The sequence below is a fragment of the Thalassophryne amazonica genome, chromosome 5, assembly GCF_902500255.1.
Source record: "Thalassophryne amazonica chromosome 5, fThaAma1.1, whole genome shotgun sequence".
NCBI classification, from domain to species: Eukaryota; Metazoa; Chordata; class Actinopteri; order Batrachoidiformes; family Batrachoididae; genus Thalassophryne; species Thalassophryne amazonica.
Genome location: NC_047107.1, coordinates 48,556,379 through 48,571,117, shown reverse-complemented (window position 1 = coordinate 48,571,117; position 14,739 = coordinate 48,556,379). Strand labels below are relative to the sequence as shown.

General features: G+C 42.5%; 1 protein-coding gene across 1 annotated transcript in view; it reads left to right on the top strand.

The window, feature by feature from the left end:
- pip5k1bb (phosphatidylinositol-4-phosphate 5-kinase, type I, beta b) overlaps positions 1-14,739 on the top strand; it is a 114,903-nt gene that overhangs the window by 22,930 nt on the left and 77,234 nt on the right.

Here is a 14,739-nt window from a genome sequence, read left to right as displayed (position 1 = left end):
TGGATGGATGGAGATGGATGCCAAATAGCGACACTGCGTGTGATTGTGACTTTATTTTTTTATTTTTTTTTTTACTAAATTGCCTGCAATTGTACTTTTAACCACAGACCTGGGTACATGAAAAGTGGTTACAAATAGTTTTTTTGGGCTGGGTAATGTCTAAGTATATCATGATGTTTGCCAAATTGCCTTATCTTCTTGGGTAGATATTTTCGTTGCTCAGAGAGGAAATCGAACACCATTTCATGCCTCAGCGACCTGCTCACAAAGCAGCGAGTTTGTCCTAAATGCGTCCCCGAGTGTGAGCTCTAGGGTTACGGTTTAACGGTTGATTGGACTCCCTGCCTCACACCGTCTGCTCAGTTTCATATCCGGAGAAATTTTTCGCAATCACCCATTAATTTTTTTTAACTCTGTTTGAAACGCAGGCAATGCAAATTGAGACTACAATACAATTTGCCATCTGCTGACTATAGGTGGTACTACATGTCCACCTTATTTCAACCATTTCTACCAGCAATTTATAGTTTTTTTTTTGTTTGTTTTTTTTACTTTTTAAATCGATTTTGTTTCATAAAATTAAATATTGTGATATCCCACCCCTCATAGACAACCCAACCTCTTGAAAATAATGATCTGTTGCAACCAGTGAAGCATTGGCATCCCTTTTGGCATTTGTAGTTGCTTGTGTCCTGAACACTTACGCACCTGCATGCTGGCTCATGCAGAGAAACACACCACATGGCCAAAATGCTGTAGTTGATATTCCCTCAGAATGCAAGTAGTACACCTCATCTGACTCTCCCACAGTAACTGCTAATTTGACACAAAGTTATTCCAGTGGTACAGAGGGATCACCAGAAAAGACCTGGGACTCGTCATCACCATAGGGCACTGGTTAGTGTCCAAGGGTCACAATTGGAGAAAGGATCCCAAAGACTTTCATTCTCCTGCAAATGTATTGGCATCAACAAACTCCTCTGTCCAGCAAACTCATGATTCAATATGCTCTTCCCAGAAATTGCAGTAAATGGATTGGACTGTATTTATATATGTGCTCATGGTGCTTTACAGCGATGCCTTACATTCAGCCACCAATGCCAGCGTGCTTCCTTGCAAGGCCCTCAACTGCACACCAAGAGCAACTTGGGGATTGAGGACCTTGCCCAGTGGTCCTTAGTGATTTCTAGTCTGACAGGGATTTGAACTGACGATCCTCTGGTCATAAGTCCACCGCTTTAAGGACTTGACCATCACTTCCTTGGTGGCTGCAAAGCCAGAGACATGAAAGTCACTGCTGAGATAGTGAGTTTCAAGTTCAGCACTTTCTCAACATGTAGGTGGGGCATTGCTGTGCTCCCTGAGCACAGCAATGCCTATTTGAGCTGTTGCAATAATTACAGCAGTCATGTCCAAAGACATTCCACAAAGGGTCAAGAGGGTGCAAGTTTTCTTTACGGCCACTGGCTCCAACAGGTGATTTCACTGACCAGCTCATCCTATCTGCTCAAAGTGATGTTAATCAGCACCCTGACTGTACCCTCTTGGCCCTTTCTGGAATGATTTTGGACAGCAAAAAATACTGTACCAGGGCAGACCCTTTTATTAGGTTGTGTGAAAAACTTATGTTTGTTTTTGATCAATTCTGCTAATGAATAAACTTGGTCAGATCATAATGTCTATGTTAGAATGACGTAATTCCTGCCTTTTCATGTGTGTTTGTTTGTCTGTTTGTGGTCAGCGTGTAACCCACAGTTTTTCATATACGTATTGTTATAAAAGTTTTACAGTGGATTCATATCCTGATAGGCAAGAAATTATTCAATTTTCAAGGTCTTAGGTCAAAGTCAGGAAAAATCTTGGAAAATTGGAAAAATGTCTATCCTTTAGGGCCCCTTCACACATAACAGGAAAGACAGAGAAACCGGAAGAAAATCTGCAAACCAAACACAAAATGGGGAACAACAAATCATCCACCTGCTGTTGTGAGGGACGCACGATTGCACAGGCGTGCACGGCACATCGGCGACGGTTTCGTGCACGCTCGTACACTTGCAGGAACACAGTGCGTGCAGCTGGAACGTGTTGAACCACATCGCGCCTCTGATGTGGAGAAAAATAAAATAAAAACCAGCTGTATAATTAGTGAAAATCACTGGGTTGATATCAGTAATATATAAAAGGGGACGCAATGCAGAACCCTGCAGTTAAATAACCCTGGTTAAAAAAAAAAATGCCACTCGCGAGAATCAAACATGCAATTTGGAAAAGCTCAGATTACCAGATGGGAACTTTACCACTGTGCTACAATCATTGTGTTATAATAGGAGCATAAAATGTCTCAAATCAACAAGGAGATAAACGTATTATTTAAAAAAAGAGAAAAAAGTGCAGTAATAACTGACAAAATGGCATTTGCTATGGCGTATTTTTGCTGATACATAACTGAAATTGGAGTATTTGTCACACTATTGGCTTGTTACATGCAGTGCACAGCGCACAGGACAGATGTGACATTCAGATCACCTGCTGCATGTCTACATGAATTAACGGTCTGTTTCAGCTGGGGCAGCCTGTCATTGTGCGCGCTGTGCGCGCTCCAGCCCGTCACAAAAGCAATATGTTTTTATGTGTTACCACGTGAGGACGGTAAGCACACACATGCGCATCACGGTGGACAGTTGTAAGGTTCTGTCCGTCAAAACATGGTACGTGTTCTGCAGCCGTGATGTCCAGGACAAGAGATGTCAACAGCTGCTGCTTTTGGCAGCCAGCCATGCCCCTATCCGTTCAGTGCACAGACCAAGGTGTCACTCTGTGATCAGATGAGAGGTACCTCATCTGCAGGGGGGAGTGTATGTGTGTGTGTGTGTGGGGGGGGGGGCAGATGTGCAAACCACATGCATGCCACGTGTTAGGGGTAACCGGGGGGTGCGCGTTTGATCTGGATCTGATTATAGATTTTGTGACCATTTAAAATGGGAGAATCTGCTTTACATTTTGCACTATATATCATTCAAGAATGCCTCTGTTGTATTGGTATTTGTCATGGAGGGAGTAGCCTGGCACTCGCTGTCGACCTACAAAAGTTTGTCCGGATCTGATCCAGATTGCAGATTTTGTGAACGTTTGAAGCTGACAATGGAAAGCCAGTTTGATCGTGTTAATGTACGAGGTCTATTAGAAAAGTATCCGACCTTATTAAAAAAAAAAAAAACATATGGATTTGATTCACGTGTGCTAGCCTGAGCCAACCTTGAACCTTCATGCGCATGCGTGATTTTTTTCACACCTGTCGATTGCGTCATTCGCCTGTGAGCAGGCTTTGAGTGAGGAGTGGTCCACCGCCTCGGCGGATTTTCATTGTCAGGGAAATGGCTGAGAGACTGCTGCTTTGCTTGATCAAATTTTTTTTAGAAACTGTGAGGCACATCCATGTGAACACCATTCGAGAAATTCAGGTGGTTTTTGGTGAAAATTTTATGGGCTTCAAAGACATTAAGGGATGTTACTGTCGCTTTAAGGACAGCCCACAGCAGCTGTGGGGCGCGCCGCGCTCCAGCTGCCATCGACAGGCTGAACGACCATTTCATTTCTAAACGGATCGCTCTGTGGATCTGTGACCATCGTGTGCACTTTCTCTGGTTATCACAAGAGCTGGACATCACCCATTTTCCTGCAGATTTCACTTTTAACAAGACATTTTGTCGTGGAAAGCCGAGCGGACGCTTCGCGCGTCATGATGGATTCGCTGCTGGACCGACACAAAACTACCTCCATTTTGGTCTCACAGGACAGCTTTGAGATGGTGTTCAGACAGCTGTCGGTGGTTTTTCAGTCGAGTGATTATCCAAGAAATTGTGGATGTGCCTGGACATGCCAAAACATGATACTCACTCGACTGGTAAGCACTGAAAGGCATGTCCCAGCTTGTCCTTCTGGCACTCTGAAACGGAGGTGTTCTTTGTCTCGCTTGTCGTCGTGACGTGCGAAGTGTCCGCTCCTTTCCATGACAAAAACTCCTCGTAACAGTGGAATGTGCCGTTCATTTCCAAACTGGACGCTGTGTTTTATCCGGGACGTCGTCTGGACTAGCACAGGAATTGTGAAAAGACGTGGACATCAGCACTTTTTCGGCAAATTGAGATAGACGTGCGGAGGAATTCCAAAGCAACGCTGTGATGAAATGTCACAGAACATGTTCTGGCATGTCCAGGCACATCCACAATTTCTTGGATAATCACTCGACTGAAAAACCACCGACAGCTGTCTGAACGCCATCTCAAAGCCGTCCTGTGAGACCAAAATGGAGGTGGTTTTGTGTTGGTCCAGCAGCGAATTCATCATGATGCGCGAAGTGTCTGCTCGGCTTTCCACGACAAAATCTCTTGTTAAAAGTGAAATCTGCAGGAAAATGGGTGATGTCCAGCTCTTGTGATAACCAGAGAAAGTGCACACGATGGTCACGGATCCACAGAGCGATCCGTTTAGAAATGAAATGGTCGTTCAGCCTGTCGATGGCAGCTGGAGCGCGGCGCGCCCCACAGCTGCTGAGGGCGTCGTTAAAGCGACAGTAACATCCCTTAATGTCTTTGAAGCCCATAAAATTTTCACCAAAAACCACCTGAATTTCTCGAATGGTGTCCACATGGATGTGCCTCACAGTTTCTAAAAAAAATTTGATCAAGCAAAGCAGCTGTCTCTCAGCCATTTACCTGACAATGAAAATCCACCGAGGGGGGTGGACCACTCCTCACTCAAAGCCTGCTCACAGGCGAATGACGCAACCGACAGGCGTGAAAAAAATCACGCATGCGCATGAAGGTTCAAGGTTGGGTCACGCAAGCACACGTGATTCAAATCCATATGTTTTTTTTTTTTAAATAAGGTCGGATACTTTTCTAATAGACCTCGTACAATTTGCATAGTATCTCAGCCAAGAATGCACCTGTCCTTCAAATATTGGACATTAGGTACAGTGTCGTTCACTCTCTACCTGAATCTGGCCTGGATCTGATCCGGAGTGCGACAAGCTTCGATTCAAGTGCATGAACTAAATCCATACTCTTGACATTTGATCACATCTAATTTAACTTCTGAAAAATCACTTCTAACAGGATTTTGACGTTAAATTTTTTTCCAAGGTAAAAATCGGTGGAATTGTAAACTGGTGTTGGTGGAGGTTTGCGCTGGAGGAGCACGGTGTTCTAGTTATCACTGCTTCTGCTGCACTTACATTAGTGTTTTCAACATAACAGTTCCGAGCTCACATAATAGGCCTGAGTACTCGGCTACTGTGTGGTTATGAGACTTGTGCAGTGAGACTGGTTCCCTGAATGATACTGCAAAAACCCTGCAGAAGATATGACGTGAGAGCCAATGTTTGACATGCACTCGTGTGTGTTTGCCTGAAGGGTGGTAGACTTTTCGCTAAGGGCGTGTGGAATACAGCAAAGTTTATTTATTCTACAAGGGTGAAACATAAAGGACAAGGCACATGCATGCAAAATAGAACGTATGTTAACCATTTTACTTTGTGTAATAATGTGAAAAATTTTGCCTGTAGTTCAGTCACAGGAGTGTCAGCAGTCAACTGGAGCAGCTCATTTTGGCTCATCAGTGTCTCACCAGTCTCTGTGGCTGATAAAACATCTGCACCCAATGTGACTACTGCAAAAAGTGATGCAGCTGTGAAATTCAGCATCCAGCTGCTAATGACTCATAGATTTTTCTTCAGAGTTAGTTGAAGCCCAAAGCTTCAAAACAAAGCAAATATTGGACATACATTCATCAATCAGCTGGGAAACTGTAACACTACATTGTGTTTGTGAGCTTGGTAAATAAACGTGTTTGCTCTCACATTAGTCATAGATGCTCTTCATAGCTGAGCCAAAGAGGTCGTGTTTTTACCTGCATCTGTTTTTAAGAGGATTACAGGAAAACGGCTGAACTGATTTTTATTATTTATTTATTTCTTAAACCTGGTGAGGATGTGAAGCGTGGCCCAGAGAAGAAACTATTCAATTTTAGGTAAACCAGCAGATACAGAACTTTTCTTTTAAATTTATTTCCCTTTCTATTGTGAACTTGGATTTTATTTTATTTTTACTTTTTAATCAAATTTTCAAGTAGTACATCATCCTTGATGTAATAAAAATTATACATATTTCATCTATATTATAATAGCCAAGTGGCCTCTGTGTGTGTGGGGGTGTATGGCTTTGATCACGGCGAAACTGGGGAGAGCTGAAATTTGCGGTTTGGTATGTTTATGTATTTTGGGTCAAGGATGAACGGCGCCAAACCCGAACATTGATAGGACTACATATATTAGGTAACAACACCGAACAGTGAACATTGATATTTACATTCTGGACTCAATCCAGCAGGGGGTGGTTAATTATGTATATATTAAGCATGAGTGCGTGTGTGCGTGTGTGATTTTATTTAGTTGTACATAATACAAGTACATAATAGTAAATATGTTACCAATACATGGATGACACAAGAAAGTGAAAACACTTATTTCCATAAAATAATAATGATAGTAATAATAATAATAATAATAATACTGATAATAATGATAATAATAATAATAATAGTGTGTATATGATAACAAGAACCTTAACTATTTATAAATACATTAAGACAGTAGATTAACATAAAAAATACATAATTAACAGTAAATAAAAGTGTTGAGTTCTTCTTCAAAAAACTGTTGAGGTCTAATGGCTAAAGGCCCGGCCCCACTGGGGAGAGGATTAGGCCTTAAAGTTCTAAAAACATTCTGGAATCGCACACCATTCCAACTCATTATAGAAACGTTGGACAATTTATTGCCACCCTTGAAAAATGTCAGTTACTTATTTTATAAACACTACCCAATATAGAGCCCATGGATCCCCACAGGCAACACGCTAGTGTATTTATATTTATCAGCATGTAGAGTTTTAGTGGAGATCCCGGTGACAATGACAACGACTACTACTACCACTACTACTGCTGCTATGACTACAACTACTACTAATGATAATAATTTTATTTGTTCAGCACTTTGAAAATAATTGAGGTGTACGGCATCAATACGACAGTTAAAATCCAAAAATGTAATAGTCAAGTTAAATCTGTGAGAATGCACTGGTACTGCACATCGCCACATCTACCACACTGTGGAATTATGTTAGATGGCAACCACCCAGGCAGACAGTCGGTCCATGCACCTATGAGGCGCACAGCTCCACTCATCGCTCTGGCAAAAGCACTACAAGGTCAAATCACCCAGTGGATCCCAGTGGATCACTCTCTCAGTTTGGCACAAAACTCCACATTACACGGACAATACGAGGTCTGTTAGAAAAGTATCCGACCTTTTATTTTTTTCAAAAACCTGATGGATTTGAATCACGTGTGCTTGCATGAGCAAACCTTGAACCTTCATGCGCATGCGTGAATTTTTTCACGCCTGTCGATTGCGTCATTTGCTTGTAAGCAGCCTTTGTGTGAGGATGGGTGTAGTCTCTCGTCGTTTTTTTCTTTGCAAGGAAATGGCGGAACAACTGGAGCAGCGCGACTGCATCAAATTTTGCTAGAAAGTGGGCGACAGCCAGGCAGAAACTATTCAGATTATTCAGATGGCTTTCGGTGACGATCTTCTGGGCATCACACAGATTAAGGAGCGGTACAACCGGTTTAAAGACGTCCGCACATCGGTGGAGAGCGAGCCGTGCTCCGGGCGGCATCAACATGCTGAAATGACCAGATAATTTCCAAAGTGAACGCTGTGGTGATGTGGGACCGTTGTGTGATTATCCGAGAAATTGTGGAAGAGGTGGACATCAGCACTTTTTTGGCACATTCCATTGTGAAAGAAGATTTTGCCATGAAAAGAGCGGCGGCGAAATTCATCGGCACGAAGCTGATGGTGCAGCAACAGCGCCTCCGTGATGAAGCCTCACAGGACGTGTTGTGACATGCTCACCTCGTCCCCCAAGATTCAGACGGTTTTCGGTGGCTTTTCAGTCGTGTGACTATCCGAGAAATTGTGGACAAGCTGGGCATGTCAGGGCTTGTCCTATGAGGCTTCATCACGGAGACGCTGTTGCTGCGCCATCAGCTTCGTGCTGATGAATTTCGCCGCCGCTCTTTTCATGGTAAAATCATCTGTCACAGTGGAATGTGCCAAAAAAGTGCTGATGTCCACCTCTTCCACAATTTCTCGGATAATCACACGACGGTCCCACATCACCACAGTGTTCACTTTGGAAATGATCTGATCATTTCAGCATGTTGATGCTGCCCGGAGTGTGGCTCACTCTCCACCGTTGTGCGGACGTCTTTAAATCGGTTGTACCGCTCCTTAATCGGTGTGATGCCCAGAGGATCGTCACCAAAAGCCGTCTGAATAATCCGAATGGTTTCCACCTGGCTGTCGCCCAGTTTCTAGCAAAATTTGATGCAGTTGCGCTGTTCCTGTCGTCCCGCCATTTCCTTGCAAAGAAAAAACAATGAGAGACTCCACCCATCCTCACACAAAGGCTGCTTACAAGCAAATGATGCAACCGACAGGCGTGAACAAAATTATGCATGCGCACGAAGGTTCAAGGTTTGCTCATGCAAGCACACGTGATTCAAATCCATCAGGTTTTTGAAAAAAATAAAAAGGGCAGATACTTTTCTAACAGACTTCGTATTTGAGTTTTTCTCCATACGTTTAGTATAAGAGCACCTATGATTTTTTTTTAAGCCAGTCTGAGAGTGTAACCTGGGAAATTTCCCTGAAACTGGGTGATCTGGTATGGACTGGCCTACGGAGGAGGCGCATAGGCTCTTTGAAGTATTTGTTGTATGGCACTGGACAGCACACACCATTTGTCTATTTGATTTGAACAGATGGTGTTGTTATAGGTGACTTTGTTATTACTTCGTCAGTGCCTCTTGTAATAAATAATGTCTGCTTGAATATGGATTGGGCAGCTCAGTTATGTTGTTGATGCCAGGCAACACTGTAAACTGAATCTCCTGGTTGAGAGGTGACCAGTCCTGCTGTTGTTGAGTGCAGCAGGTTCTCGTAGACTGTTCTGGAAACTATGTTGGAGCTCTGGTTGAGTTCTTGGTAGAGAGAGAGGAACTCTAAACTATCCCTGACCCTCAGGCCAGGGCTCAGCAGGCTTATGAACATTCCGGGTTCAAAACTCAGCCTCATACTGTTTAAATGTATCATTTGTAAAATGTGAAAAGAAACTGTTAAAAAAGTAATACATTAAAAAATATTAATTGATTTAATCTATAATGTTAGAAAGATTACAAAATATAAATAAATATCGCCAAAATACTCCTTAACAGTGATTTGTTTTGATATTTGATATTGTCAAATTTAGCACATTTAAGACAGTTTACCATTGCTGAAACCCTCAGAATTCAAGAATTTTTCAAGCAGAGAGAGGGAAAATATAATTTAAGGGGCTTGTATCATTTTAAAATTGCTGGCCCTATAGGATGACCAGGAAAGGTTTCTGTGTTTCTACTTGTGGCCCTAAAATATGGAATAATCTGGCGAAGGAACTCAAGCGATGTCTAAATGTCAATCAGTTTAAACGCCAATATAAGAAACTGATGTTTTCTGAATGTGTGAAAATTGTCTATAAATTCTCTGAATTCTCTGAAAATACAATTCATGTTTGAAGGACTATATAGCTGTTAGTTAAAGTATGGACAATTATGTTATTGATTTTGTATTTTAGATATATTTGATTGCGATGTGTGCCTATGACGAGGAATTTCAGATTATTGATTATTTTAAGATGCCTGTGTTTTGCTGTTCTGCTCAGTTTGTTTGTTTTGTTGTGATAAGTAAAAGTTGCTGATGTAAAAGGGGTAGGTGTATATAAGCTTTGCTACCTACACCCTTTTGGTTGCATGGATTGACTGGCTGAGAAATCAGTTTTATATATTTTGTTTTGTTTAGTTTTATTTTGTTGCAAAATTCTTTTCCTTGAACCGAATAAACTTGAAACTTGAACTTGATATAACGTATAGAGTCCACAGTGTTTGAAATGTCTCTATCAGTCAATAGATAGATGACCCAAACGTTCATGAGGTGAGGAAACGTAGTATATGATTAAGCATACCAATTTTTGAATAAAGTGAGTGAGCTGTTCATAGGTTATAGCAGTGGTTCTCAACCTGCTCCTCAAGTACCACCTAACCTACATGTTTTCCATCACTCTCTGCTCTGTCACAGTCTGATGAACTTATTTGTACTCAGCCAGTCAAGTACTACCAGATACCTGAGTGAGCTATTCAGATTGTGACAGAGCAGCAAGAGATGGAAAATGTGTAGGTTTGTGGTTCTTGAGCACCAGCTTTACATGATGGAAGTGAGCACAGGTGGATTGTGAGTCTGTATCCCCAGTCCCACCTGCAGTGGCTGGTAGAAGATAATAAATTAAAATGTTTGAGTGGCATAAACATGCATGATCCCAGTTTAGTCCACAAACAATTCCACGCATGCTGTGGAAAGTGGGGGCACTACTGGACTATAGGATCATCCAGACTTTGGAAAATGGAGGCCGAGATGGGAATTTCAAACAGCAAATGTTGGTTTTGTGGTGGGGTTACGGTGGGGCTGCTGAATGCTTTTTGGGGTGGGCTGCAGCCTGCAAATCAAAAATAATGTCAAACAGGAAAAACTCATCATCTGATGAAATGGAACAAAGTTTTATTTTTAATGTGAAAAAAGAGTTTTATCAACCAAATAGTTGAGGCTATTTTTCCATTTATCAACTAATATCCTCTTCTGTGATTTTGCGTTGCATGCTATGCCATTGTTTTAATTTGCGGTCTGCAGGTGCGTGCCTCCTGCGTTATCGCTTTTTCTTTCCTAATATGGAAACAAAAGGCTGGATATTAAGGTGGTAGAGAAGATATAAACGGCATACAGACATGAACAAAGGCAAAACAGCTGCCTTTTATGTCAGGAGGTGTGTTTTTTGTGTCGGTGCCGTCTCTGTGTTTATAGCAACAGAAGAACCAGTGCAGAGATAAGAACCCTGTTTGGAGATAAGAGCTTAGTGTCTGCTACATTCTTATATTATGTGAACATCGCCTGACTACCTGTATCCTTTTAAAGACATGTGTGCTGGGGGTCAGCAGAAAGGTCATTTTTTACACATTGGTTGTATTGCAGCACGATAATGTAGATAAAACGTTTTTCAAAATACATGTCATATAGTGATGATTTTCCCTTACAAGAGAGGGAGGAGCTGATGTGGTAGCATGTGAATGGCCGCGAATGTATTTACTGAAAGCTAGCGCAGGATGGGTAGGAGTTCCGAATGCTGATCAAGCAGAAAGGTGTTGTGTAATACTCCAGGCTCACCGTTTGTAGTCTTGCAGGTGCATTGATATGCAGGTGGCTCAGTGACTGCAGGCTCCAGTTTTTCAAAGTGCTCCGACTCTTGTTGTTCTTGCCCATTCAGAAAGCTGGTGTGCAGCTATTCTTATGGTTTCTCTGACACTTGAAGGTCAAAGCAGAAGGTAAGCAGACGGGGGAGCGGTGCAGTAAGAGTTGTGGTGAACACGGGAGGACGTGAGACACTGTGGTGTTTTCATGGATCAGTGAGGAGTTGGTTCAGCTGTGAGTTGGGCAGCAGCAACGGATCACTTACAACCTCAGGGCTGCGCCTCCGTCACCGCACTCTCATCCACTTTATCATGTTTTTTTTACCCATCTAAAACACACACAGCTTAGCTTATGTAGGAAAATAAAGTGCAGCAGACAAGAGAATATTTATAGCAGAATCCTGCAAATGGTGATACAAGCATCAAATTTGGCACAAATACTCCTTAGACATTCCTCTTTTGAATTTTCAATAGGCAGCCAGGTAGGGTTCAATTGAAGAATTACCCAGGGGTCAAAATTAAAAGATGCTCCAATCATATTGAAAACTACACCACATTATTTGTCTGAACATAAATATTCCAAAAAGGTATAGTTTGGACCATCTGTGATTGAATTTTATGGAATTATGGGGTAAAAACAGCAAGAATGGTGACAAAGGTCAGTTTCAGTTTGTACAGATAGATGGCATCAAAAATGTCTCTGTACTTAGCGTTAAAGTTTGTCACTGAGTTTATTGACTCTGCAGCTTAATGTGATATTAGGCAGTATATACACATTTTTGCATGCAGTCCTGAGAGAACATTATTTTCTTCTGAAAGCCACCCGTCTTGTGCACTAGCATGGGCTCCCAAAATGTCCTGTATAACTTCCTGTTTTGTCAATTGTGTTGGAAGCATGGCCCAAGCAGAGGGTCACCCCTTTGAGTCTGGTCTGCTTGAGGTTTCTTCCTCAATATCATCAGGGGGAGTTTTTCCTTACTACTGTCACTTGTGTGCTTGCTCTAGGGATTGGTAAGGTTAGACCTAAACAAAGGTGGCTCTTAACCCCAAAGATGACAGTGCACAGGGGCTCCTGGGTAATTGTGTTGAAGTCTCAAACTATCTATAATAGGCCAGAAATATGTGTCAGTGTTGGGGAAAGTGTAATGCACGGACCCACAACAGGGGGCGTAAATGAACGGTCAATAGATATTCCAATAAATACAATTTATTGCGGCAAATGTGCACAACAGGTCGAATACTGCTTTTAGACAGTCAATCACAAGATACAATAAGTGACGTGTGGGCAGGCCCGAGGGTAGGAGACGCCTATCCAGAGAAGAGCCGGGGCCCACAAGGTTCCGCCGCCAACGAAGACCTGCAGTATACCGAAGCCGCCAAGTCCCGAGTCCCCAGGTGGCCTCAGCTTCAGCTGTCAGATCCGGTACTTCTGGCAGGAACAAAAACAGGTTAATGGTGGGTGTGTGGACACCCAGTAAGCAGTCAGCAAAAAAAGTCACCAGTCCTTCCTGAGGGAATAATCCACCACACCCAGGAAACAGGAAACGCTAAGTACGTGCAGCACCAGTAGTATACTTAGGGGAGAAATGAGGAGTAGGAAACGCCGACTCCTTCCAACTTCTACCACCCAGCTCCAAGCTGCGAGTATACAAGGTTAAACACTGCCAAACTTAGAAACAGGAATATGTGTGAACGGCACAGTAATGGCTGAGAAGTTTACCTGTGAGGTAAGCTGATATCTCGGCAGAGATGTGGTGTCTCCTCCAGGCTTTTATGGTGCAGATGATGATGATTGCTGACAGCTGTCAGTCCTGGCTCCTGGATGGTAACTGCGCCCTCTGGTGCCTGAAACCCGACAACAAGCAGGGCGCCCTCTGGCGTTGGCCAGCAGTACCTCCTCTTCGGGTGGCCCACACAGCAGTCAGTGGCTAGTCAAAGATTTTTTTTTTTATTACTTTAGATTTTCTGATGTCATCGGTATCCATTGTGTCCACATTTGTGTGTTCTCCTTCAAGACTGCGTTTCCTATAAAATGTTGATGGTCTGTGTCAGGGGTCATCAACCCTGCTCCTGGAGATCACCTGTCCTGCATGTTTTCAGTGTGCACCTGCTGCAACCACAACTGATTAGTTCCATCTGATGTTTCCTTGCTCTTGATTGGCGAAGCACACCTGACTTAATTAGCAGTTGGTGATCAGGGAGAGTTGGAAAACATGCAGATAAGTGATGTCCAGGAACAGGGTTGGTTACATCTGACCTACATTGTTTCTTTTTTGCTATTTGTTTGAAAAGCTTCACCAGCTGCAACTTACTAGTCAGTATGATGTTTGGAGATAACGTGGGTACTGTCTGTGAGGGAATTACGTCAACCAAGTGATCTTAAGTGTGGTAAAGTTGTGAGGCGGTCCAACTCTATTTATACCTAACAACATTATCATTGCTGCAAATCAGTGTTTCTACATTTGTTAAGCCTCAAAGTGAATTCCAACATTTTTTTTAAATTTAAATTATGTGTGTATGTATTGTTCCACAACATTTGAGTATCAATACATTCTTGTTCAGAGGTGAGGGTGAGACAGACTGAACCCGTTGATTCTATGTTAGAGTCACTGGTAGGGATGTGAATCTTACAACAACTCACGATTCAATTTGATTCTGATTCTTGGGGTGACGATTTGATTCAGAATCGATTTTCGATTCAAAGAGCTCTGGGAAATAGTTATATTACTAAAAATGTTTATGTATAAAAACTGCAGCTTTACAAAGTTAATCAAGTGATTCTAAAAATGTAAATTTACTTATCTGCTTTGCTCGTTCAGAGTTGGCTGGCAGTTTAGCTAAGCGCTGGTCAGTAATCGGCAGAGACCGCTGCTTCGCTTCTTTTAGCTCCGGGTGATGCTGTAGCATGTGGGCTTGCGGATTTGAAGTGTTTCCGAAGTACTTGACTTTCATTTTGCAGATTTTGCGGACTGCATAAGTCATGTCAAGCTCCTTCTTACGCAGCAAATAATAAAATCTAAAATGTGCCCAAACATTTGCCTTCAGCAAAGACGGCGCTGGCTGAATTAGCCCCTCGTCCGCCATGCTAAGCTAATGTTTGAAGCACGCCGGACCCTCCCCTTGCGGGGACGCTGTAGTACGGAGGCCATTGCCTGACAAACAGTACACGCAGCGAGTAAGTAAGAAAATGTTTAAAATATGCTTTTTAAAAATCGATTCTTGGACATTTTGAATCGATTCAGAATCTTAATAAATAAGAATCGCGATTCAGATGTGAATCGATTTTTTCCAGCACCCCTAGTCACAGTCTGGAACCTATCCTGGTGGATACATTATATA